At 38.6% G+C, this 27,776-nt stretch overlaps 1 long non-coding RNA gene across 1 annotated transcript in view; it reads left to right on the top strand.

The window, feature by feature from the left end:
- The window catches only part of LOC116789797, a 28,655-nt gene extending 1,910 nt beyond the window's left edge, over positions 1-26,745 (top strand). The window contains exons 2-4 of the long non-coding RNA XR_004358158.1: positions 9,575-9,634; positions 23,213-23,539; positions 26,728-26,745. This is a non-coding gene — a long non-coding RNA (uncharacterized LOC116789797). The remainder of the gene's footprint in view (positions 1-9,574; positions 9,635-23,212; positions 23,540-26,727) is intronic.
- Positions 26,746-27,776: the final 1,031 nt, after the last annotated feature.

Raw genomic sequence — 27,776 nt, 5'->3', positions numbered from 1 at the left:
GAGAAGCATGGAGAAGGAGTAGGTCCTGCCCTCTAAAGCTGGAAAGCAGTTTCCACACATGAGATGTTCAGGCATTTTGGCAAGGCCACAGAGTCAGCCAGTGCTGATGACTGTGGATTAACGTTAAACTTCTGATTCCAATGTAGTTAGTGATTATTTGAAGAGCCTCAATGGTAAATCAGATGTGAAGCATATAGGTCTAATTCTCTGTAAAATCTGCTTCTCTTTTTCTCTTAGGAGTATTGGATTCTTTCACATAATAAATATCAAGACTTTACAACTGATTAACTTGGCATCATTGCTGTTACTATCCTGCTGGTTAAGAGCAGAAAAGTAACTCCTTGCCAGCAAACACTCAAGTAAAGTATTAAATAATCACTGCTTCCCACTTTGGTCCACTAAAAAACTGGAGAACTGACTTGGGCATACCAAGCTATAGGGTTTGAATCAGTTGATCAGTCAAAGAAGATATGCTAAAGCCAAGGGATATCTTATGGTGTAAATAGTGCATGAATGTATTTGTACATGGGTAACAGTCTGAAGATCTTAAATAATGAAATATCAACAGAAAATGTTGAATTTTGAGATAGAAACAGAGTAGTTAACTTGCTTCCACCTAAAGTTGTTGCTATTAGTGGCAAATCATGTGTATTTTTTAAACAATTATTTTTTCCTCCCTTCTGATTCACCAAGAGGGAAGATAATGATTGATTATTAAAGCAGTTATTCCCTGGTATTGATTGAAATTTAATATTTGTAGTCAACAGAATAATTTCTGTGGGAGAATAAGGCTTTTCTCTTACGAAGGTTCAGTATTCTGTCAAGTGGTGTAATTGTTGTCAAATCATGATATCGTCTCACCAAATTGACCAGTAAAAAGTAAATCTGGAGTCATCAGAATTGTAACTTGTGAAAAATAGATCTCAGTGGGACATTGACCTTTCAGTACTGTAACAGTCTTGACTCATTCAGCTAATTGCATACACACTAGTTTTTACTCTTGTATGTTCATCACTGTAAATACACAGCACAGATATATAATCTACAGGAACAAGTGAAAGGCAATATACCTAGGCAGAAATAATTGAGAAACTTCAAATCGTGGTTAAAATATTCATATGGTTACTGGAAAAGCTGCCAGCACATATTTTCCCGTGAGTGTAAGACCCCAGGAAGTGAGGGACTTTTACAGCATTTGAGGGGGCAGCACAGGGGGGCCTGAGGATGGGAATTCACAGCCAAGAGGGAGTATTTTGGACAAAGTGACAATCATGCCTTCTACTATTACCACAGTGAGAAAACAGCTTGGGGAAAATCTTTAGCTGAAGCAGCAGAAGGACAGATAATTCCCCTGAGGAAAACAAGAATGAATGGAGCAGAATATAATCCCAGAAATACTGGAGAGGCAAAATTTGGCTGGCTTTCATTTAACCCTTTGATAAGCCTTCATTTAAGACTGAGATTTTAGATCATGATGCGTCAGGATCTGAACTGTATCTCCCAAATTAAATTCTTCTTTCCTTGCAAGATCTAAACAGGTTAAATTGTCTCATTTTCTGTATCAGTTAGAAGTGTTAGAATCTTCAATACTGCTTTCACAGCTGTGTCATTAGAAAATCAAACACAAAACTTATGTACGTATAAAATCTTGAACTTTTGTGCAGGTCCTTACCTAGAACTTTCTGTAAAGAAATGTTAATGAAGCTATGAGCTATACTTATCATTGTAAGTCAACTTCCTCATGTCTTTTAGGGCTGCAAAGAACCACCTGTCTGACTGTGGCAGTAAGCCAGAAACCAACTGTATGATTTACGCCCACTGGCTTCCTAGAAGCTGTGGGAGTGTAACCTTAACCACCATCTTCTTGCACAAAAGATCCTGAGAACCACTGTTAGTTTTTTTTTCCTTCCCCTAGAAAAGCACAGTGAGTGAAATATTAAATATACTTCCCGCCTCCACATTCTCAGAGCCTGACAGGGATAGTATCTCTTTAGGAAAGCGACTACTATTTTTCATGCAGCTGGAGAAATACTAACTGAGTCAAGAATTTCTGTGGTATGGCAAAAGTCTGATTGTTTAGCGTCAGCTCTGTAAAGGTAGTTAGACACCTAAATCTCAGTAGTATTAGAGCAATTAGGCATCTGAAGATTCAAAATTTGGCTGTTATATTACAGGCAGTCATAATGCAGAACCCATTTCAGAGCTGAAATAGTGAACTGTTACCTGGGACTTTTTAAGTATCCATGTCTACCAGAGGATTTGCTTGTGACACGTTGCTTGCATTACGCCATAATTCATTGTATACACACATTTTATACCCAAATGGAAGAGTTTATGAAGCGTTATAGTATTTAGCAAGTTGAAAAAAACTGTAAACAGTTTCTTTAGGAGGAGAAATAGAGCAACAATAAAATACAAAAAAAAAAAAGTTAATAGAGTAAACCATTTTCACTACTAGAATATCACTCAGTTCTTAATCGATGCTTCTCAAAATCCCAAATTTTTATAAAATGACAGGTTAGAGGAATGCACAGACCAGCTTGGATGTTAGTTATAGACTTTCCTTTCAGGTTTTGGGCTTTGGCTGAGTCCACACAGCATCCCTCACAGCTAATGCCAAAGAGTTGTCTCGTTATTCCCTGCCCAGCTTCTAGGGGGAAATCTTCTCCAACAGATAGAGAAGGGATCAATATTTTGTCTCCTGGTTTGCAACAGAAAAGCTCACTTACAAGTCTCTAAAATAATTTCCTCTAGAAAGAATCCAGCTGGCAGATTAACCTACTTATGTGGTGTTCTGTGTAGCTCTCTGAAGACCTACAACCAATTCTTTTGCATACTATTCTGTGCAGTTCAGTCTTTCAAAGAGATGAGCAGGCTGGATACAATGAAATGTATATACCATCAGAACACAGCTTTGCCATGCTTTTCCCAGCTGTCTGCAGCCCTAATGTCTGCTTCTGCTCTTCTGTGGTTAGAATAAGACTTAGTAAATACAAATAATTGTCTTAAAATAAAAAGAATGAAGGAGCTACCTTCAACAATGTGATTCTGTTCTTTGTCTATGTCTAGTGAAAGGAACTACTGTGACATCCTGGAAATGTGCTAAATTTTGCTTCCCATATCCAATTCTGCAAAATTACATGCTCGCACTATTCATTGATGCAAGTAAGTGAGGACAATTTCTCACTTGAAAAGTTGTTCTCATTTGTGGCCTGAAAACTATAGAAAAAAATAAAGTGTACAGAAGCCATTCTCATCAGATAATAAGTTACACAGACTCTATTCATTGCAAACAGATTAAGAAAGCAGGATGGTTTAAAACATCCCCAGTTGTCCTCCACATTTTTCAACAGTTTCAACTATCTGCTTTTATCTCTTCTGATTTTCCTCTCAGAATATTTCCTTAGCTCATTTTACTCCCCGTACCATGTGTTTTCAGTAATCGGTCAGAGTCAGATTGTGTTTCATTCAGCGCCTGTGCCCTCACCCAACAGCGCTGCTAAGCCCAAGCTCCCATCTTAATATATCAACTGGTTCCAGCTGGCTTGCGCTGGGGACCCTTGGAGGAACACGCTGCCTACAGGAGCCGATGGGCTGAGTGTGCTGCAGCCCTGCATGACACACTGCAGCTGTTGGTGTGCAGAGCACGGCTCGGGGAGTCACACTGCTCCAAACCTCAGGAGGGAAAAATACCCCCAGCACTTTCTGCAGGCACGGCAGCACTGCTGCCCTGCTCTTACCTGGCAACTGATAACAGATAAACTCTTGCTAGTATCAGATAAGCTATCTGTTATTACAGGGAGAGAGAGAGCACTGCATTGCTTTCTGTTGTTACTAAAATGAGTCTGACTAACTAATTAGATAAACTAGGGTGTGATATTGCAATTCAGTAAGGCTTTAAAAGGCTAGATGTATACTTAACCTCTTACCTTCTATTCTCTCCCATCCCTCATTCCCATGCACATCAGTGTTTAAAAATATATCTTACGACCATACTTGATAATCTAAATTTTCCTGTTCTCTTTACTATCTGTAGCAACAGAAAGTTGCTTTGTCCAGCCTGAGGTAGTTTTGCATATTTTGTTTCCTGAGCCTACTTTGGTTTTCTTCCTATAGTTTTTTTTTTCCTACCAGGTCTCACAGAGAAGGTCAGATGAGAAGAAGCTTATGGTTATTTCTTTGCTCACAGTGGGATTTGGTGGGGTGGATGAGGGGGAAATGATAGCTGTTAGGTATCTTATCACAACTGGGCTTCATCAGTAAGAAACAAAATCGTTATGCCAAAAGTAACATGAGGGTGGAAGATGGTGATGTCTGTCACATCCCACAACCCCTATTTCTTCTTTAATGTGTTTTTGGCCAGCTGTCGCAGTTGCACCTCACAAGGCAATTGTGGTATGCATTATCTCACTCTCTCATTCATTTCTACCCATAAACTGCACCTTCAGGAGACAGAGAGGCTGTTTGTTTCCCTGCTTTCACATCATTGACAAAGGTTTTTGTCATGTAGCTGTTCCCTATGTTTTCTCTACTGTGCAGTTTTCCCTAGATTCTGATCATTGTCCAGGATGTTCAACTCAGCTGTGTGAACTCAGAAGTGCATCTTGGGCTATTGGTTTCACTCACTGGTGGTTTCCTGCCTATGTTTTAGTGGGTGTCATTTTTTTCCTTAAAAAAGACCGGATTTATACACTGCAGGGCAAATTACCAGCTTACAAAATGATACTGCCAGGTTATAATACTGCTTTATTGTTGAGAAAATTTAAGTAAGTTCATGCTGATAATATCCATGGGCAAGGGAAAGATAAGCATGTACCACAAGACTTCAGAGATTGTATAAAAATTCTTATTCTTTCTTCTAGCTATTAAAATCATGGGGGCGGAGCAGGGGGAAAAGAAAGAATGAGAAAGAGAGAGTAATATGCTAAAAAGGGCTGTTCCTCGTATTGGTCAGACCTGGTGCTTCCTTTTCCTATTTATATTTTGTGTTCATAGTATTAGGTCTTCATTAAGTTACACGCATTTGTTATGAAGGTCGGATCATACCATTGTAAACAGCTGTGCTTGAACAACTGCTGGTGTTTATAACTAATGGGCATGTTATTGTAGTCAGATATGTGCTTAAAATGTAACTGCAGTATTTGTTCCTTAAAAGCACATATCCAGCTCTAAGGATCTAATTCTGTACCTTTAGTTCTAAGTAAATCTTTACTATTTCAAAGATCAAGCACTTAATACTCACAAACTGCCTTTCAAAATATTAGTGTCAGGAGTCACGTAAATGGTTTTCTGCAATTCACAAACTCTAATACAAATCTAAATTTTCCTAAAGCTCCTTTATTTGATGCTCACAATCGATCAAGCAGCTTTTTTGCTTATCTGCTTTCGTTAAAATTATCTGCAGTACGTTCTGTCTTTCTAATTCACTCTGGCTGCAGTAGGGAGAGAACCACCTGTAACAAGATATCTAATCAGCAGTGAACTCCTGCAACACTTTTAACATGCAGTGTCCTTTTAATGTTTTATGTCTTGCAAGTTTCACTAAGGCTATATTGTTTAAGAAGCATTTTCTGTAGTTTGTAAATCACAGGTAGAGGTCTCAGCTTCTGTCACAAAGCTGCATTTAATGATATACAGAGCTAGTGCATGCTTAATAAGCAAGTTAAGTGTAGCTGAAAATCAGTCAAATCACTTTATAAAGCACTGTGGAGGATATATCCATCTGAAGATAATAAATAATAGGAATATACCACTAAAACACACGGCATTTAAAAGAACATGCTGATTTGAAGACAGAAGTTGTTTGATCAGTTTAAGGAGCCCCAGAATGGTCCTTGACTTCTGCTCTGGGCTGCTACAGTGTTGTACAGTGCACAGCTAAGCTTTGTAAAATGCTTTCGTCTCACAATCAATACAATAGAAAGTACAAGCTGAAAGTACAGTGAAATAAATTCAGATTTCACTTCTAATACTCCATTCTAATACTCCATTTTGCACTGAAATAATCAGTGAGTCCCACATCAAAACATTAGGCTTTCTCCAAGTTAAAGAAAAGCTAGGAAAATTATTCACAAATGTTTGCGTGAATTCTAAATTGCTTTCCTATTCAAAAGTGTTCACACCCCTTTTGGTGATTAATCCATGAACATTTGTGCTAATGGACATCTGCCCACACAAATGTTTGGCTTTTCACTAAGTGACAACTTATTTTATTTGCAAATAAGGTATTGGTGCCCCAGTAGGGCACTCACCATCATCCACTCAAAGACTAGGAACAGTGCCATGTGATTTAGGTTACTAATCTTATATAATGAGTTGTGAATAGGCAAAGATATAGTGGAATTAACAGTTGAGGAATACCATACGGGTAGAAATGTACTCTAGATGAGTATCTGACACTCCAAACTGAAAAGAAACCCAAAAAACCAACAACCAGAAAACCCAACCCAACCAACCAAAAAAACCCACCCCAATATCTAGGCTGCTGTGAAAATAAGAAAAGGGCTGCATCAAACAAAATATTTCCGTAAGTAGTATGACCTGTTATAGCTGTACTACAACAGCCTGGGTCTGGGTAGGTCTGAAACCTGATGACTTAAGATTTTAGAAGAGAATATAAGAAGAAAAAGACTCTTACAGCTTATATAGAAAGCAAGGAACTGAATAATTTCTTTAACTAGATACTCACCTGGCATTAACTTGCAGGCACTCAGGCACTACTGAAACTCTCAACCAAACTTCCCAAGCTGTGGATACTTACTAGTGAGTTCAGCAAGGCAGCCAAAAGCCAACATATATTCTGCAGTTTTCAGCCTCAGAAATGAACTGGAAGTGTTAGGAAAGCAGGCTTCTGCTGAGTTTATTTTCTCTGTTTGTGAGCTTGGCAATATCTTAGCTGTTTTCTTAGCTATTGATTTTTCAGGTGGTAGTCTGATATTTAACCAATACCTTCAGGAAAATGCTCTTTTCATCCAACTTACAACCAGGACAAAGGACAACTGTATTAAGATTTTTCTTCTTTTCCCCGACCAGAAACACACAACAAACTTGAATCTTGCAACTTCTTGCTTCAAAGAAGTCAAAGAAATTGAGTCAGAGATTTCTTATTAAAGCAGTAGAAATGGCTATTTAATTTTCCACCCTTCTCTTAGCAGGATCTCTTTTGAGATGCAGCATTTAAGACCTCTCCAGCAGGTCTTGGTTACCTTAATGAGGGGCATAAAGAACACAATTGCAATTATAAGAAACTGTGTTGATATGTCTCAGCTATGTTGTCCTTAAATGAAACACTGAAGACCAGTAACAGGATAGAACAAACACTGATTTGCTTTGAGTAGGCGCAACTTCTAAAATGAAACTAAGCCCTACCTACTTAAGTGTGGTTGTCCTGCTAATATGTTTGCAAGTCAACATGGGCCAGGAACCCCTCTATCCACAAATAGCTAGCAACAAATCCATCTGCCCCTAAGGAGCCAGATATCTCCTTTTGTATAGTTTCAAACTGACAGCATTGGTCAGTATGCCAGTCCAGGGCACAGGAAACAACCTGATTGCCTGCTCTCAAATTTTCTTGCAGTCGTTGAGACAAAAGAAGATTTAAAGGAAAATTTTGAAAAGTGGCATTGGTTGACAGATATCTCAAAAAGTTTTCAACTCAGAGTGCTGAAAAATTGCTTGAATGGAACAGCTTAAGACTTACTTAACTCAATAAGATATAGAGGCAAGTAATTAGTAGCTGTACACATACCTATGGGAAAATACCAAGTTGAAATCCTTTTCTGATTCTGTTTGAGGCTTGAGCTTGAATTGTTCTGAACAAATATATACTCTGTCTAATCCATGGAAAATGACCCTGTCTAGCAGGGTCATTTTAGTTTCAATGACTCAGTATCTTTGGAGGAAAGTGTATCTTTTTCATCAAGGCTTCATCACAGAATTTTCAGCTGTAATTCTGAGTTTACTGATCACTCTGTAAGTGCATCCAGGAAATAATAGCTTTAAAACTTACAAACTTCAGGCCAGTTGTCAAGGAGTAGTTCTTTTTTCCTGAGGTACATCAAATCTCTACAAATTTGCATGCTTAAACAGTTGTCTTAGTCTAGTACCGTTTAGTTTCCTTCTTGATTGATTTCAGATGTCAGGAAAGGTCAGGCCTAATCAGTACTTGGATAGGCGAATTCCCAGGAAACATGTCACAGAGTGAGTTGTGGTGAATCCAACATACTGGACTCACACCCCATGGCTGCCTCTCAGCAAGGGCTGGTAGGAAGAACTTTCCATTCCAAGATCTTGTCAGCTTTTGGTCTCTACTGCTCCTGTAGCAGTCTTTGTTATCAGTATGATATTACGTTAATCAAAATTTCATTGAGAAATTACAGCAGGCCTAATTCTGCCCATGTTGAAATAGTCAAACTGACTTTAGTGGAAGCAGAATGAAATTGTAAACCGTTACACACCTAACAGTTCTTGCATAATTTCAGTTTTGTAAATAATATTTGCTTTTTGTCCTGAGTCATTGGGTAGTGTTATATCCCTTTAAATGGCTCTGCTCTTCTACCCTAGAGGTAACTGTGTGATAGATGAAGTTGTCTCCCTGCCATGTACAGTGTATGACATGCTCAACTCTTTGCATGAGGAATTCCAGGCTATTGTATCACCATCACTCCTTCTATTGCAGACACAGTGTCCTCCCCAGTCTGCAGCAGCACTATTAGCTCAGTTTCAGTTGTGACAGAAGAGAAACACAAACAGAAGCTCAGAGAAAGCAAAGATGTAATTACGATTCAGCCTGCCTGAAGAAGTCAGCAGCATTTGCAATATTCTGCTCAATATATTTAGCAGTGAAATTGGTGGACTATTTTGCTTATTCTCACTTCACCTCTGTGAAGCTGCCTTAAGTACATGCCTCTTTCATATACTTATGTTAACATCCACTAATGGCAAATATTGAAGTTTGCATCAGGCTGCTGATACATACAATGGATGCTGCTCTAGCCCAGCATTCTGTTCTCGTGTTTTGGTGTTATCCAAAATAGGAGTTGGACAAGCAGTTTTCTCACTCTTCCTTTTTTGTCACCCCTCACTATGGTGGTTGTTCTTTGTAAGCCATTTCTTTTCCTTCCTGCCCACTGCACAAACCCAGTATTGTGTAGCATGAAATGAGGAACAAGGGGGGCGCAGACTGCTCCTGTGTGCCCCCTGCCACTCCAATTCTCTTGTTCATTAAAAGCTCCTATTGACTTTAAATCAGTTCCACAGGGCTTTGTGTTGACAGAAATTTGCCCAGAGACAATTTGGCTGAATTTTGTCTCCAGACTTCAAAGAATCTTGCACTTGTACATGTAGTTCAGACAGAATTATTGATAAAGTTGGAGTGGGATTAACAAAAAGTGCTGCTGGGGCCACAGCTGTAAACTCTGAACCTGTGATATGTCATGGAATATTGGAGTTTATATCTGACTTTTACAGCTCCCCAAATGAAACCAAGTCATATATGTATTGTTTGTTTTCAACTTTCTGCCTGTTTTAGGATTTAAAATTTTACGCAGTTTTTTGTGTGCATTTTTTACTACAGGTACTTCAACCTGAAGATGTTCATCACAGTCAAAAAAGATAAATCCTAGACCTTTAGCATGTAAGAACAAGAATAACCTTTATATTGAATTATCTTTATTTTATTATATCTAATAGTGTGTATATTATCTATGTAAACCATTACCATGTCTTGAAAAGCTGATCTTTTTCAAAGCCGAGTTTCCATGCCTGAATTTTAGCTCGTAAATAGCACTGGCCAGATTAGACGGCATTTTATCTAGCAGAAGATTTTCAGCATTTGAATCAACAATGAAATCTGAGTGACTGGAGTCGGAATGGAGGGAGAGTGGGATTGAAATACCTTAAAGATTTCATTTTAAAATTAAAACTTTAGATGTTTCAAAAATGGTGAGATGGTAGTTGAGCATTCTGAAGCTCTGTTGAGAAGTTCTTAAATGAGATATGTATTCACACCAACCTCCAAACAACATCCCCTTCCAAAAATCCTAAAAATGTCCCTCTAACATATATGTTAATATTAAAGCAACGCTTCTAACTTCATGAGATATTCTACAGTTCACACTTAAATTTAAATAGCATAGCTTGTTCAAATGGGGTTGGCAGCTCATGGGATAACTCAGTATTTTCAATTTCAGAGGTTACTCGATTTGTCTAGCTGGGCTGGGTACAATCAGCAGCTGGAAAGCCTGATGAGGTGTTATGTCCTTCTTGCTAACCGCTGTATCATCCCTTTCCATCTGCTCTAATCCTTCACACCACTGGTACAAACGGGCAACTGCCCCAGGCTCTGTGCTCTCACAAGCAGGGGGGAGATGCTGGCGACAGCCCTCACATGGGCTGTGCAAAGAGTGAGGCTTCAGACCCCTTCTCCTGCAGGGTGAGGGGAGCAGAGAGTAGGGAGCATAATCCAGCCGTCTGTATTTTTAGCCTCTTTAAAAAAGTAGGCTAAAGAATAGCATACCCCTGATTTGTAATCAGGTTAAATGACAACAGCTCTTTGTTCTTTCCTGTGAGTGCTTCACACTTTCGTGCTAATACACATGTGCCTCTGGCCTAGGATGCACATTTCTAGTCCCCTGAACTACAGTCCCTCAAAGAAAATCTTAAGCCCCCTTTTCCTCAGCATAATGTCATTATCAGAAACTTTGTGTGACTTCTTGTGGGGTATCAAACTATTCTGTCAATATCCTCAACCCTTAGCAAGCTGTGAAAAGGGTTAGTGCCTGATAAGGGATGTTAAGCTCATATGAATTTACCTCTGAATGATAAAGTGAAAAATGCCAGGCTGATTCCCATAGGATGGCTTTCTACAGTAACTTCTTGAATTAATTTCTCTAAGTAGATACAATATGTGTAATTGTATGTCTACATATATGTGTGTGTAGATTATTTGTAACTTTATAAATATGTTTTACTTAATTTTAAAAATCTGTTTTATATATTATGTATAATGTATGATTAAAAGTGGAATCAGCCACTGGCTTGTGCTGTATCACAGAACTTCCCTTTGCTCTGGGGGGATCCAGTGGTCACAGAATCACAGAATATGCTGAGCTGGAAGGGACCCACAAGGATCACTGAGTCCAACAGTCATAAGGGACTGTTTTGTACTAGGACATTTGTGGACTCACATAGGACTCAGACCAAATCCTCAATGATTAAATCCACAGAAACACTTTTGAGGGTTCTTCTGGTGCTGTTGGAATGTTGTACATCTCCCATTGACCACTCTCAGGGGGCTGCCAGTGAGTTCTCCAGAGCATGCAAAAGGGCTCACAGTGACTCTGCACGTGGGGTGCTCCCAGTGCCATTGTCAGCACTTGAGGCTGCAAGCAGCCCACACACAGGCTCACAGCGCTGAGCCCAAGTCCCAGCCACGGGGGATTCCTCAGAAACCTCAAAGGATTGGATCCCCCGGAGTAGCCACTGCCATTCTCTGCTGGTAGAGCACCTAGGGGCAAGAGAAAAGAGGACTGGCACGTCCACCTCACCGAGCTCAGCTATATTTTATACCAGGGCAAGGCTTTTCCTACCTCAGTTTCACATCAGGGATTACCTTCAGCTTGGGGAGGAGATTGCACCCTTTCCTCCAGGGCTGGAGAGTATACAGAGAGGTGGGGAAAACTCCTCTCTGGCTTGTGATCTCCTCTCGAGTGGGAATCTTGCTGGGAAGCCACAAACACCCACCCAAGGCAAAGGACACTGCAGCAAGAGCGCACTGCATACAGGCTGCCCACCCTTGTTTCACATCCAGTGAATCTGGTAGTTTTGAGATAGGACTGTCTTCGTTCACATGGGAGACACAGTGGAGAACAAGCAGACTGAGGTCTTCAGCAATAATTTGTGTCTTCTTGTTTGCTTGTTTGAAGACTGGAAAGCACACACATAGTCTTTAGGTGTGAACTCCACCTATGGGAGCCTGGCAGACAAAGATAGTGGGATGGGGAGAACCCAAAACTCACGTGGCTCTTCTTGAATGCAATATAGTTAAATTCTTCATTTCTTCGCCCTGAGACATATGGTTTGGCACTCATCTGACACAGCTCCCAGTTTCCCCAAATTAGGAGTGATATCACTGTCGACCACTAACAGTCAATGTTATCAACGCCTGTGAAAGTTGAGTTGCAGGAAAATGAAACCCTCTGTGGTGCAGTGAACGGTGTTTTATGGAGATGCTGCTAATTTTATCTTCCCTGTGCAACTTCAGTGTTTGCAGACCGAAGCAGACAGATGACTTAGCAAACAGTTCACAAAAGCCAGTCAGTGCAGCACATCAGCAGATTTTCCTTGTGTTTGCCACAACTGCCATGTAAACGCAAGAGCTCCCCAGTTGGAATCTGCCTCTTTTGTCCTGGGGCACTGTATCACTTTGATCCCTCTGTGACCATAATTGATCTTAACTGGGTCCAAAAGTCACGAAGTCACACAACTTAAAAATTTTAATGCTACCATCCAAGGAGGAAACTCTCAAACACCTTCCCTCCTACAAAAATAAATTATGAAGCAACCACTATTGCCTGGAGAATAAAGCAAGCTTTGTCTCCAAAAAAAAAATTGATGAAAGGATTGTAAAATATCTCTAGGCAGCCAGTTGAAGTCTGTAATATATCTTCTTGGAAAACAAATTAACATATTCCCTCCCATAAATAATTAAATTCCAAATAAATTCCTACGAAAATAAATTCTCTTCAAGGTGAGCAAACAAAATCCAGTCTTAAAGGAGTATAAACTTTGACTCTGAGTGGTGCAGTGAAGGGGAAGAAAGAACCACATTGTCATGTTTCAACTGCATAAGACAGCAATCCCACTGCACTTATTTCTCTGGCACTTATTTCTGGGAAACACTGCTCCACTTCAATTTGGTTTCTATTTTATATCTAATTATAAAAAAAGTAAATACTCCTAAAATGATGCTTTAAGAAGGCAGCAAAGAGACACAGTTCTAAAATAATATAGACCATGAAAGCCAAAGCAACTTTTGATAAAAGTCCTGCTACAATGGTTGTTTTTTTCTCTTACTACTATGTTGGAAACAAAATGTACTGCAAGTACATGTTTGGTAAAGTCTGTTTCAAAAAGTAACATGAAATGAAAACCAGTGTTTTTTGTACTTAAACAAATCTTAAAACCTTTTTTTTATGTGCAGGTAGTATGTGGATTATCACACAACTATTGATTGGTTAAGACCAATGGTTTTTACTTTTTGCCGTTCAAAGTTTACGGCAAAAAATAATTGCCTCATTACCACATTCTCAGTAATTGGTTTTGTTTATACCATTCAAAGCTCAAACCAGGGCTCTGTCAAAATTAAGTAGACACAAATTCTGCTCTTTGGCTTCTTAATTAATGCAAAGATTTAAATCTACCATTTCACGCTGTCAGTTTGATAAAATGTTTCTAGTTTGGCAAAATAAGTTAGAGGAAAATGAGAGGTTTTTGAACCCCACAAAGGCATCAAGATAGAGTAGTGCTAACAAGGACTGGACATACTTAAATGTGCACGTCATGAGATTCTGCAGCAGTTCCATACAATCAGCGACCCAGTCCAGCTGGGAATTTGTTGATCTGTGTGATCTAAACCTGTTGTGTCTACCAACTGCAGATACATGCTCTTCTGCTTATGGCAGCTTTGTGCCCACGACATTCAGCAGAGTATAAATTCAGGCTGACAAACAACCCTAAACATCAGTAAAGGAAATTACTCATAAGCTCCCCAGCAACTTCCTCAAACATGCTGAGCAATCATGTTGATGGCTGCAGCAAGGATCAAAATAAGAGGGTGTGTGATATCCACCCAAAGAGTACATGGTGTAAGAGGTATGAGGAGCAGCTCCTTAGCTCACGATCTGCTGTAGCTGGTATGGTGGGATAAATCCCTTGGCCATCAAGGTTAGAAGTTGCCTGTTCCTTCCCTGAAATCCTGGTAAGAAGGAGCACATCAGAGCTGCTAGGCAGTTGAAATGGTAGAAAAAGGGTCAAGAGAGTCAAGAGGTTGTGGACAACTTCTGTAGATCTAATGTTTTTGTGCCTTGAGGCCCCTGTGGAATGTAAGTGTAAAATGTGGCCAGAATTTCATGTTAATGTAAAAGACTTAACTGGTAGTAGCTGTGTGAAGCTGAGTTAGCTGGATACCTTAGCCACACAGAGGTGTAATGTCTTCCTGAAGAAGAAATAGCTGGTATGAAATATTCACGGTGATTTAGGACAACCCACAGTTTTATTTCTGTCTCTAATGCTGTGCTGTCACTGTCTTGGTATTTGGTGCCTACCTTGTGCCATAAACTTATCTGATTCTACCTTGTGGCAATGACCTAAAGGATAAGACAAAGAAGCCCTCTCAGCTTCTCTTCCTTCCAGAGCAGAGCATGCATGCCAGTGATCATCTCCCACTCTGCAACTGCACTTTGGAGAGCACAGTACCACCTTGGAAATGGCTTTTGATTTAGTGTAATAAATAAAGTCAACTTCTGTCCTATGACAGCAGAACTTATCTCCAGCCACAACTTGAGGCTTTTTATTTATCTGATTTTTTTTTTGATTGCATCTTGAATAAGTACAGTGTGTTTCAAGTGTTTCAAGTTGAGATAATTGATACCAGTATTGCAAAGACAAATTGAGTAACTCTCTGCTGAGGGAAACGGGGCATTTGGAGGTCATAGAAAAAGGAAAGCAAGAATACCTTGGAAGAAATAGGATTTTTTTAACAATAACTTCAAGAAATGGCTTCTGAGGTGTAAACTATGCCTATTATTTCCATGCTGGACATAACTGACTAACTTTTTTCTCTGGTTTTGGAAAGTTTTGAAAAAATCGTGTAAGCTGAATCTTGCTGAGGTTGTAGTTGATCTACTAACACCCTTGTTAGGAAGCACTGTACTATGTCTGGAGTTTAGCACTCTGAGAGGTCACAAACTCTCAAAAATGAGTCAATGGATGTAATGGTCTGCAGCTGTCAAACAGCTCTTCTCAGTAGTGCTAATTTTTTTGTGGCAGGATTAGTTTACATTACTATTGCATTATAAAGAACAAGACTGAAATCTTCCCTGTTCAGGGCAGTTGTGGTAAAGTGAAATTACTCATCCACTGAAACTCGAGGAAGACACACAAGGTTCAGTGTGCATTTGAATAAGTTTCTCAATTTTAACAAAGCAGCTCTGGCTTTTGAGTCTGAACATGACTAAAACTGGTTTTGATTAATATTTTTCTCATGTGTTGAATTTCCTGAACCCATTGTAAGTTGTGCTCAACACTATAAAGACAATTTGTGTTAGGCTCTTATGCACATGTATAAGCCAGGAAGATTCAACAAGAATCCAAAGTATGACCAGTTTTTACAAGTTGCTAAATGAATGATTTTTCACTTATATAGACTATTTTAGCCACTTTTTGTCATATGGTTTACGCAAACTTATTCATTACTTAAACCTATTAAACAGATGCTTTCAAATAGTACATTGTGGACCCCAAAACCATAGTCTGTACAGGTTTCTTCAATTATTTCCTTAGAAGTCACCTGTCAGAAAACATTCAATGATGTGTATAATGCCTCTCAGTTTGCTTTCTTCTCCCACATTCTCACTAGAGGGAGGTGTATATTTTGTAGAGCTACTTGTTTTGAAAAGATTTATGTTTGATGAAATGTTTTTTCCTTGAGCTTTACAGAGGCATGGGTTGTTTTGTTTTGTTGCTATGTATTTCTTGTGCTAGAGACAACAAAACAAATTAAGTGTGCACTTGAAGTAGTAAACAAGAGTTTTATACCCAGGGAAGATAATTTCATTTCTAGGTGAATTCCACAGAAATTTTTATTTCAAGCTCTACTTCTTCCACAAGAAGCCAATTTACCAGACATCACTTTCATCTTAGAATTTCAGTGAGAATATTTTGAGTTTTAATATGTCAAACTGCAAAGAGAGAGACCGAATCTGAGTTAGATTGAAAGTTTATGAGTTTGTTAAGTCTTAAAGACTATTGTCCAGTTGCTGTGGTCCACAAAAATAGTGAATGAAGGTTCTTGATTTAGTTTGAGAATAGTGTAGTTTAAGAAATATTAATATTTTTTTTATCTCTGTGGATGAGAACTTGAGCATATACTGTGAAATTCAACCTGAAGCAGACTTTCTGCTGATATTTATACAAGTCTTATGGAATTTCTTACAATTTCAAGGAGAAGGACATGGCTGATTCCTGTGATGTTTGGGGAAACTTTTGAACCTTATTCATCCAGTTCTAATTCTGAGCCTGCTAAGGCTCCGTTGCTCAGTATCTGCTACCTCTACGAATGCCAAAGTCTGCAAAAAGGGTCAGCATCTCTTCCCTGCCTCCCACACGTTAGTCACCCCTCGTTAGGTCCTAGAGTGCTTGGGATGGCCAGCTGGCTATGGACATGCAGATTTTACTCCACAGCTTATGGGTTTCTTTGAGTTAAAAGGGATAGGTAGGAAAGAAAGGAGTGAGAAAAAGGTAAAATATGCAAATAAGCATATTTTATCTTAAATTGTCTTAAATATGTAATGCAGATTGTCTTGGTTTTCTAGTTTTGCAAGTCCAGACCCAAAGAGGAAAACAGACTTTCTTTTGACCTTTGCAGTAATGCCTTGTGTCTTTACTGCAGACTATCCCCATTCCAGTGCCTCCATTAGGAAAAAATACACAAAAGCAAGCTCTACAGGAGAGGAAATTGTAAGGCCTTATGCCTTCCTACCTCTGTTGCAACAAATACAAAAGGCTTTAACTGTCACATGTGTTCATACAGAGAAAAAAACATTGCTAAATGTGCACACAACCCTAAAACACTTCTCACCACAAACCACAAACACCTTCTTCAACACTAAATAAAAAAGGAGGTTTAATACATTATCTCTCCACTTCCCAGATCAGCTTTTCCTTTTCCAATGTCTTGCCCTCATTTTGTGCTCAGCTTCAAGTTTTCAATGGAGCATAAACTCCAAGTACTGTAGGACCCACCAAAGACACTGCCCAGCTACTGTCCAACCCAGTCATGGAGATGCTGCAATTAATGATGACATTCCTATTTCTAGCTGTAAATTCATGAGTAGACTTGTTCTGCGATCAAGCTGACATACAATCAAAAGTCTATGAAAAGTCACTTTCTGAAGACACTTGTGAAGAACCGAGCGCAGGGGACAAGTTTCACCCTCTCAGCTTTCAGACCAGCACTAAAGGTTATGCTACAACAGTTCTGCTTTGCTGGGTTATTCAAATCTGTACAAGGATGGCTTGTTTCAACTAGCTGTGAGACAGTTTGGGGGTTTATAGGCCACTTTGTGTGAGAAATATGCTAATAATGCAAAGATTTTAGTAATTTTAACCAGTTTCATTTTTGAGATGTGACCTCATAACCCATTTAAACAAGGGTTAGTAAAGTCCAGCTTAACGACATTAGCTCAAAATTAACAGGACAATGTCTGTCTAATGAAGACATAGGACTAATTAATTTTTTCTGTAGGAGGTGTGGGGGTTAGTTTAAAAAATACATACATAATTTTTGGATGAAAACATTGGGTTTTCTAATGAACATTTTGAGTTTTAGTATAAATGACATGGCTTGGTTTATATGTCCATGTGAAGAAGAAAGAAAAATTCTGCCTATCTGAAAATTAACGTTTCACCAACATTTCAATTCCAATAGTTGCAGCTGAATTTTTCTTTGCTGAAACAAATCAACTGCAGCTAGGGAAGTTGCTAACATACTTTCATAAGGTAGTACATAAAAAGTTTAACTTTCCTCCCAAGCTAGGAAATTCCCATATCAACATCCCAAGAATCACTTCTAGACAAGGGTTCTCCCTCTCTGTAAGAAGCCATCCACCACTGCTGTGTACCAACATACCACAATATCCACTCACCATAGATGGCAGGCACAGTGCCTGGCTCTCACATTTTTCTACTGTAGACTAGCTTTCATTAATCAACTGAAAAAGGCAAGGGAGCAGTTAGTCAAAAAAGAAGCTCTACCTTACAGCTGTGACAGTCTGCCATGACACATCTATCATGCTCAAGCCTCCGGTCACAATTTCTTTCCCTCCATCTGGTATAAATATTTAGTACTTTTGATGTCACTGTTTCAAATAAATTGACTTCGACTATTTGAATATTCAGGTATTCCTCTGATGTATTTTGAAGGAAATAGTATATCTCAACCCTTTATCAACCTGTTGGTTTGTAATGACAAAACAACTATTTATTGATACTTTTTTGTGGTGACTGGAACAATGGCAGCCTTAAACACCAATTCAAGTATTTAATACAAATTATAATATCCCTGTCATTCTCAGCACCAGAAGAGTTTACTGAAGGTTCCACTCCCCTGTTGATGAAAATAAGAGTAGTTTTACAATTTGCTTTCTCTGGAAAAATCTGATCACCTCACCAAAAGATGCCGTTGCTCTGAGAATTTGCCTCTATAAGGTTTTCTGATTTACAGTAGGTTTTCAAGTTTGCTTGTCCTTGTGATTTTAGTGATTACCTTCAGGCTCTTAAGATGTAGTGTCAGTGAACATGAGAGTGTCAAAGAAACTATTTGTTGGTAAAAGAGGAAACATTTCACTTGAGCATTAATGTTGTAAGAGTCTGCTTGTTTTTTCCACATCGTTGCTGAGGTAACCTCTGAAAATAATTGATAGTAGTATCCACTACTAGTGGCATCCACTGTCGCAACACCATTTTAGAGTCTTTTCAGTCAAGGTTTATTACTGCTTAATGGATTTGCTTCCAAAATTATTCAGGAAGGAAGAGGGATAAATATAAACTTTCCCAATATGGGTTTTTTTCCATCTTGAAAACATTCATTCAAAAACATGAAAGTGAGCCCTGACCATGTGGCACAACAGTTGTGAAGCTCAGTTGAGCTTCTTACAGAGAAATTTTATGGTCAAGGATTTCATCTGCAAAAAAGTTCTGTTCTTGAAGCCTCACTTTATTGCACTAAGCATTGCACTTCTTTCATTGTCCCAGCTAGTTACGTTAATTCTGTCCCTGCTCTGCTTCCCCAGCACTGCTTGTAATCTACCACCTGCAGAGGCTGTTAGGAAGAGCCTGTTTACTTGCTCATACTGTGACTCACTACTCTTCAAAGGAAAAAAAAAGTCTTCTATACCAGTAGTCTATCACTGGAGCCAAGATGAGAAGGAAAAACCTCCTTCTGAAATCTTTAGGAATGACACTAGTGATAGAAAGACCCATGTTCCCCCAAAGAGATGAAGCTGTAATGCTTTGAGGAAGGAGGATTTAAATAAAAGGAAAACTAACAAGCAGGCATGAAGATGGGTTAAAAGAAATAGACAACACAGAGAATTATTACCCTCTAATGTAACATTCACAATAAAATTTTTCTTTCTTTTCTTCTAAAACATAATGTGCTTTTGCAGACCACTATAGAGGTAGTAAAAATACATTCCTACAGAAACAATTATTACAAGCAAAGAAAACAAGAGGAACCAGAGACCTTTCAGAAATGAAACTACCCAGAATGAATTCCAGCACAAACTAGATCTCATGAAGAATAGAAAGGATTAGTTATATATTACACTTCTTTTTTTAAACAAATATCTACTATCCAGCAGCCATTTTAAAATAAAAAAGGTCAGAGCTGGAAATAAAAATTCAAGAAGTGACATGAAGTCAAGTGTGTTCCTCATTATAAATCTCAGTGAAAGGGGAAGCTGAAAATACATGATGTCGTGGTAAGGAGGCAACCCATGCACCTCTCCCACACTCAATGTTTTACAGTAAGAATGACAAGCAGTACTGCATTTTACAATATAGCTGAAAGGAAGAGCAAACACAAGAGGAAGGAAAGGTAGTTTATAGTAACGTTATTCTAAGGGAGCAGGACAAAATTCTGCCTTTTGATTTTGATTTTCTGTCAACATCAGTCTTAAAATGCAGACTCGTACTGTTCTGGCTTCATTCCGGCTTTTGATTCAGGTTTCGTTGAGACAGAATTTGGCCCAACCAAGCAAAGAATAGCAGTGAAAATGAGGTTCCCTATGTTTGCAAATTGGTATTACAATTCTTCCTGCTGCCTGAATGAAGCTATTCTCCATGCTGCATGGAAGTCACTCTGCAGTCTTGACCCAGGCAAAACTTCTGTTGGTTTTAATTGTAATTTCCTGGCTGTGGGTTGCAGTTCTTAAGAGTTTTTTAATGTGTATACTTTTCCTTAGCAGGATGTGAAACACAGCTGGATAAAAAAAAATAAGCAGTTTTGAAAGTATCATTTGTTTTCATGCTTGAAAGGGCAGCTTCAGCTGTAGTATTATTATGCCTGTATATGCAAGTATAATCAACGTTTCTTCTGGTGACTTAATATTATACTGCCTTTTTAAATGTTTTTTAAAACGGTTGATGAAATCATCTTAATTAGATTATTTGCTTTAACATCTGCTGCTGTTGTCATTTAATTTTCAGTGTTTTCATTTGGTGGAAAGATTTTTCTTTTCCATCTTGCAAAACAACAAAATATCTGTATGCACATATGTAACCATAGAGTATATACATGTATTTTTAGTACACTCTGTTCCTTCAGCTGTGCTTGGGTAACCTGGTAAGCTTCATTGCCTTGTGTTTACATGATCATGATGAACAGCATGGGGGGACTTTTGTAATGTAATAAAAGAGCTGTGAAATCTCACATTTGCTTGCAGAAATAGGAAAAATGTGTGTCTTGCCATGACCAAAGAGTTTTTTGTAGGCCACAAAAGTTCTTTAAAATAAACAGTAAGAAGGAATGGGACCACAGTCTCCTGTAAGTGTAGGGAGAATTAAGGTAAGCTTTCAGTAGATCAATATTTAGAGCTTTAGAACTGCTTCCTGTTATTCTCCTGGCTTATTTTCAACCTTTTTAGACTCAGTCAGATGCTGAGATGCTACCTTTGTGTGATACTTTAGATTTTAACGAGGAGCTTCTCACAGTCCAACTGTATTCATCAGAAACAAGTCCGGGAGCTGAATACCAGAGAAACAGATAGTCTGGAAGACTGTTCTGTAGTCTCAGGAAAAGCTGAGCACTTTCTTCTGAGGGTAAACAACAAATCTATGAACAAATCTATTATGTATATGCTCTAATGAGGTTCTGGATCTCACTTTCTGTATAGTAAGAGGTGTTTGCTTCACTCCTCACCCCAAGATTCTGAGTCAATAAATAAATTTAAAATATATCATCTTACTGTATCCTGACTTGTAGAGACTGTATAGAGGCAAAAGAAAAAAAATTGTATGCTAGCATATGAATTATTCCATGTCATTTTTTAGAAAACTCTAGATGGCACCTCCTTGTGTTAAGGAATTTTGTGTTTATTTTTTTACAGTTAGAATCTGCAGAGTATAAACTGAGCACACTGTAACAGTGGAAACTCTACTCTTCGAGTGGGTTCCTTTCAAATGCTAAACTAGATAATACACTAGATAATACACGGAGCTCCTGTTAGGTGTGAGTGGTAATCCTTTCATGGCCAAAAGTTCCACACTGATTTCACTGGTATCAGAGCCTGACTAGTGATAAACTAGTTACTGGCTTTCATAGTTATGGAGCTGCACTGGAAGACTAGTTAAACTTAGACAGAAAGAAAATGAAAATAAATCAACTAAATTCCAAACAGTTTGAAAGCAAATCATCCAAATCCCTAACAAAATCTTTTAACACGTTTTGACCGAGGTCTGAGTTATTACATAAATGGAAACTGCTGCTTCTCAGACACTGCTGCCATTTTCAAGTGAATGGGGCAGTTCACTTCAGCTGCAGTCTCCTGTTCAAGCCTTGTACCCAACATCATCTTCTGTGCTGGTGGGCACAGGGGCTGCTGTTCCCACCATCTAACCAGCTGTATGTACAGGAGAGACTCACGGAGAAGATAGCTGCACATCTTCAGAGGCACAAGTGCCTACTGAGAGCTTTCTAGGGACAAATATTTGTGGACTTCAGTTGTGCACCTGAGTCATAACTGGGGTGGCAGAGGGACAGAAGTCAAATTTCTATTTTTCATTAAAGATACTTAAGTTCTTTTCAGCTGACACTGATTTAGAGAGAATTAGTCAATATACTTGAGAGCAGAGATGTATTCAGAGGGGCCCAGAGAGACTAAAGGGCCAAAAGTAATCTTGTGAAGTTCAAGGACAATGCCAAGTACTGCACTAGAGAAGTATGAAACTCTTGCAACCATAAGGGCTGGGGACTGCCTGGTAAGGGTAGATCTCTGTGGAAAGGCCCTGTGAATGGCAACTTTCTGTTTGTAACGTGCTTTAAGTACTGAAGAATAAAATTCAGCCCATAGGAAAAATGCCTGCTCAGGAATACAGTGCAATCATTTCACTTAATAGCAATCACCGCACACTATATAAATGAAAGAGAACTACATGGTCCTTCCTCTACTATTTCAATAAAAGAAGATAAGTTTTCCCTTTTGGAAGAATTCAGATTTTCTAAAAGGAACATTATGTATTACCTGCTTGTCATTCACACTGTTGTACCAGCAAATCTAGAAAACATCTCAGCTATGAATGTCATCCCTTCCCCCTTCAATTTAACTTCGAGGCAGTTCACTACCTGTTTCCATCTTCTCTGCATATAATAGCTACTTGTAACAATTAGTAAGTAGGTGCTAACCCAAACAAGCTTACAAATCAAAGACACTGGGTTTGTTACCTTCTCCACCAGCATGCATATTAGAGTGATAGATGGGGTTTTGGGTGGAGTTCAGTTTGGTTTGTTATTGCCTATGGATCACACAGCTTCTAAATGAGCACCAATTGTGTGACACTAATTTCCACAGAAGACCTGAGTTTAAAGTGTTTGATGTAGACGTTGCCATCTTATCATATGGAAGAGCTTGCTCTGTCACTGTCTTACTTAAGAGCAGTGTGGGGACTTTGAACTTTTCAAGACTTGGAACATTTTCATGTTTCTAAGTATGGATTTAAGAAATTTGTCCCTGCTGAGGTCAGTGCCTCTCTCAGTGCTGCTCAGTGCTGGTAAACTAAATACAGCAGATCAGTCTATGCAAGCAGAAGTGCCCGGAGATGCTGGACCAAAAGACTGACAAAATTCATATTTTTTTTCACCATTTGTGCCTACTTTTAAAAACTCGCTCAGTTTTCCCAGGACCTCAAAATAACACCCTTTCTCTCTCTCTTGGAGGAGAACAATGAGGGCCTGAATATCCACTCACAGAACTGTCACAGGTTTCAATCTTCTTTACTGACCAGACATCACCATTTCAATCTCCATTGCCACCCAACATCTGAGAAAACTTTGCCCTAGAAGTCCACTTGGGATTCAGTAAAGAAGAAAAATGAGAAAACATGTTTTGCTGTGCATAACCCACATCTCAGCGGTAAAAAAAGCAGAGGCAGGTGTCTATCCCGTGGAAATAAGTACAGAGGGAGAGGTGGAAGAGAAGAAGTACAGCAAAGAAACCATATGCAGCACACAGAGCTCTGCACTGCATTCCCTTTTGTACTACAGGTACCTACATCCTACCCTTCCGCAGAGCTGCAGAACTGTGAGCTGTGGTTTAGGGTGGGGGTGGTTTGTGGTTTGTTTTTTTGTGTTTGATTTTGTTTGTTTGTTTTTGTGAGGGGCAGTTAGCAAACTGGATAGATGCTGAAATCTGGTTCTTTTTTGTGAAGGACTAGTTCAAATTGTCAAAATATAAAAAATATTACATTATTACTGCAACATTTTAGAGATGAGAAATAAAGTTGGGGCTTCAAGAAAAGTTTGTTTTCTTCTGTCTTGGTTTGTCAAACTGACTATAAATGCGACTCCAAGACTAACCTGAGGATATGAGGATTTCAGGTGGTGATTGCTAGATTTCCAACCTTGAAACTACAGTGAATCTTTAATAGAAGAAAAGGTAATCATCACTTCAGTGGAGATGAGGTCTTGTGAGAAAAGGAAAAAGGTCTGTGGAGCTTAAGTAGGCTGTGAGATAGTAACAGCAAATTACTTTAACCAGAGTATCTAAGGATATTTTAAATTTCAGATTAACATTCTTAATGTGGCAGTTACATGTACACTTCTTTATCAGTACACAGTGTTTTGAGTTGTACTTTCTGCACAAGGTAAAATTACATCTGTAATGAACAGTTCCATTCCTTTATAAATATGTGACTGATTTCTGTAACACTTCCCACTCAGTTTATATGCAGCCTCTGTACACATATAGTATAATTTATTTTCACAGTCCTTTTTAAGTGAGTGTCATCTCACTGATAGGGGTTCCTTCACACTCTTTCATATAGACACTTTCTTGGTCCTTTGAGCTGCCACTGAATTGTGTTACATTACATGCATCTTAAACTACCAGTAAGTCACAAGAACGATGAATTAACGAGTCCCTAACATTAGACACAAAGAAAAGGTTATCTGGCTTTACATATTCCTTTATGTCAAAATCACAATGCTGTGCCGGTAAAACAAACTGATTCTGATACAACATGGATCTAAATGCACTTTGTTTGCTGGCATTTTTATTTATTATTTTAGACATTTTTCTATCTGGGCTTCTTTTCTAGCCCAAAGACATCTGGAATGAACTTTCAAGATAAGTAAAATATATAGCACACAAAGCCAGTAGCAGTCTTTCAAGCAGTAAAATGATTGTATCACGGATTATAGTGATTTTCTTAGACAACATTTTGACACATAAGTGTTAGGACCAGTAGTTTGTCATGGTGGCTTTAAGGTGGCATGCAAATCATTTACTTTGTTCTTCTGCTGTTTCCAGTCTTCACCATGTCATCTCTCTCTAAATAATCTGAATTTCTTCCTGTTCTGCTTATGTGTGCTGAAAAAGATCTAAGTTGTAATTCATGTTTTAAGGATTAGAAGTCAAAACAGAAAAGCTTGCTTCTAACATGAAGGTAAAGGAAAGGTCAGCAGAGCAGTCAGAAGGATGACTAATATGGTTTGACAATTCAGTCATAGGGAGAGGAAGACCATTACAGCCACAATTTAAAGAGAAGAATTAGTAGGAGGTGAGAGTCAAATATGACTTCGGACAATAAGTGAGTGGCTGTCTGGGAGGCAATGCCTTCTTATTTTTTAGTGGCAGCAATGGACTGAGAGGTCACTCTGAAAAGTCTGAAGAAAGCAGCAAGCACTTATTGGAACAGACAGTCTGACTCTGCTTTTCTGAAATGTCACTCCGTGCTCAGTAGGAGAAAAGTAAAAGTAACAGACTGCTGCGACTGTCACAAAGTAAGAAGGCCTTAATCTGAGAATAATAAAAACTACAGATGTAGATAGACTTTGAACTAGACCCAAAAGATGTCATCTGTAAGACTCCTGAAGATGAAATCTGCGGATCATGATGCAAAAGGGAACACAAGGAAAGTATTGGTATTACTTGTTGCACAGTCTCTAGTGGCTGAAGATAATGAGAAAATTCTTGGGGGAATGTGATGGATAATCTTTTGCCAAAGAAACAAGACTGAAACCCCTTGTTTTCCTGAATATTTCAATGTTTATTGATGGTACTCTCACATTTAACAGCTTGCTGCTGGTGGGTGGGTAGTAGTCCAGGTTTCATCTGTGTGATATTAACTCTGTACTTTAAAATAACCACAGACTTGTCAGCACCATGTACCATCTACCCCCTGACTCCATGCAGTAGTCTTCTATTTTCAACAAACTGTAGGTCTTCCTTTCTAAAACCTTTTAGGAAAGACAAGAGAAATTCAGTAGCTAGGTAGAGATCTTGACTTGCCCAAGGCAGTAGAAAGGTCAGGTAGTGTTTCTGTTACTTCAGAAATGAGACAGTCATCTGCCTATGGCCTAACCATACTTCCTGTAAGGTGGCTGATCAGAGCCTGCTGTAAAGGTTTTCATATCTAAAATGGGTTACAAATCTTGTAGTGGTCAGCAGCCCAACTCATAAAACTCAAATGGTGATGATCAGATCAATCAAATGTTCAGTCACATGTGGGACAAACTGGTATGTGGGATTATCCATGCGTAGGATTGTCCCTACATGTGTTTGGTACTATAAAGAACAAATAGATTTACGGTGGTAGGCCAGTATAGGAAACGTGCATTCTCATAGTGAATCTGATACTGCCTTGCAATATAGGTACTGCAAACACCATGTTACTGGTTCTGCTGATGCCAAGGGACTATGCAGGGTCACGCACTCAGCTCACAAAGCTTGAAAAGGCCTGTGAATGAGTTTTTATCAACTACTAAGATTATTTTTAATTAATTCATTAAACTACTTAATACCTTGAATACCATAGGATTACAGTGTAAATGTTCTACATTAATACAAGTTTGAGTTGCTAATTACAAAATGAAGGAGAAATCAATACAACATGTGGTAATGCATCAACAAATGTAATTTAGTACTAGAGGACTTACTGGCAATTGCAAATGAAACATCACTACTGCAGCATATTTTTAGCTTAATGCTTTACTTCTGTGGTAAAAATGTTATATTTGAAATCTTAAATAAAAATATAAAACATTCAAGAGCTCCTTAGGAAGAAACTTTTGGCCTGAAAGTACTTTTCCAGTGTCAGTAACACAACTCTAGTACTTAGGGCACAAATTCAGCCAATCAAAACTAACTGGAACAAACATTGGAACTTCTATTAATTTCTTTCTCTTTTTTTACATCTGAATGTGATTGATACATCTCTGACCACTGCCTGAAGAACCTTGGTTCAAGAGATAAGTCAACTGAGAAAAAAATCTCATGCAAAAAAGAAATCCAAAGAAATTATTTTTTTCTTACAAAAAACCCCCTACATTTATAAACTTAGTTCAAAACATTCATCTATAACTGAATGGAGGTTGTGCTAAAAAAGATCTTCACACATCAGTGCAATGCCACCAGGATTCCCCTGACATTTTACATGGAATTTGTCAATCTCTTTCAGCTATACTGGGAAAGTCTTCTCAAAATGAGAAGTTTACCAAGTGGGAGAAGCACAGAAACACCCTTAGTTACTCCCATGAGACATTTGGCTGATTAGTCTGATTAGTTCATACTCCAACCAAACATGTGGTTAGAGTACTTTACTGTGGGTTTTGCAGGTTGGTATTTGCTGTTAGTATCAACAGAAGGTAAAATGGAAGCTTTCTCTGGACTGAAAACACTGCTGTTTTGCAGGGAAATATGTTGCTGCTTATTTCTAACTCATCTCACATATTTAACACATTTATACATGGGTAATAGAGACAGATGAAAGTCTGTGTAACTGATAGGATTGTGTTATTGTGGCTGCTGACAGACAAAGAGAAAAGCTCAGTGCTGTGAAAGTTTTTCATGCTGGTGCCCACTTTCCACAGCAATAGGTGTAGGACAAGAAATTAGCTGCATAATAGGATGATGTCTCTGATCTGATCGGGAGAGGTACCTCAAAAAATCTGAGCAATTTTGTAATAATTCAGAACCATTGTCCCCAAGAGATTGTGAGGCAATGCATGTGAAAAGTTCACACTATAACCTAGAGATGTAGAAAAGGAGGATAAGCATTTTGTAAATAAGTGGTTTACCAAGAATAGGTGAAATAAAAGTATTCTTTCACTTGCTAGAGGAAACAATGATGAAAAGAGCAGGGATAAGACAGCAAAGGAGAAAACTGAAAAAGTTTGCGAGAACCAATAATATGGTAAAAGTAAAGTTTCTACAGGGAGCAAACAAAGTAAATAAATAAGGGACAGAGAGGGAAGTCAAGACAGAAGGCATGTCTTTTCAAAG

This window comes from Chiroxiphia lanceolata, chromosome 7 (genome assembly GCF_009829145.1).
Source record: "Chiroxiphia lanceolata isolate bChiLan1 chromosome 7, bChiLan1.pri, whole genome shotgun sequence".
NCBI lineage: Eukaryota > Metazoa > Chordata > Aves > Passeriformes > Pipridae > Chiroxiphia > Chiroxiphia lanceolata.
This window is presented reverse-complemented; position numbering and strand designations above follow the sequence as displayed.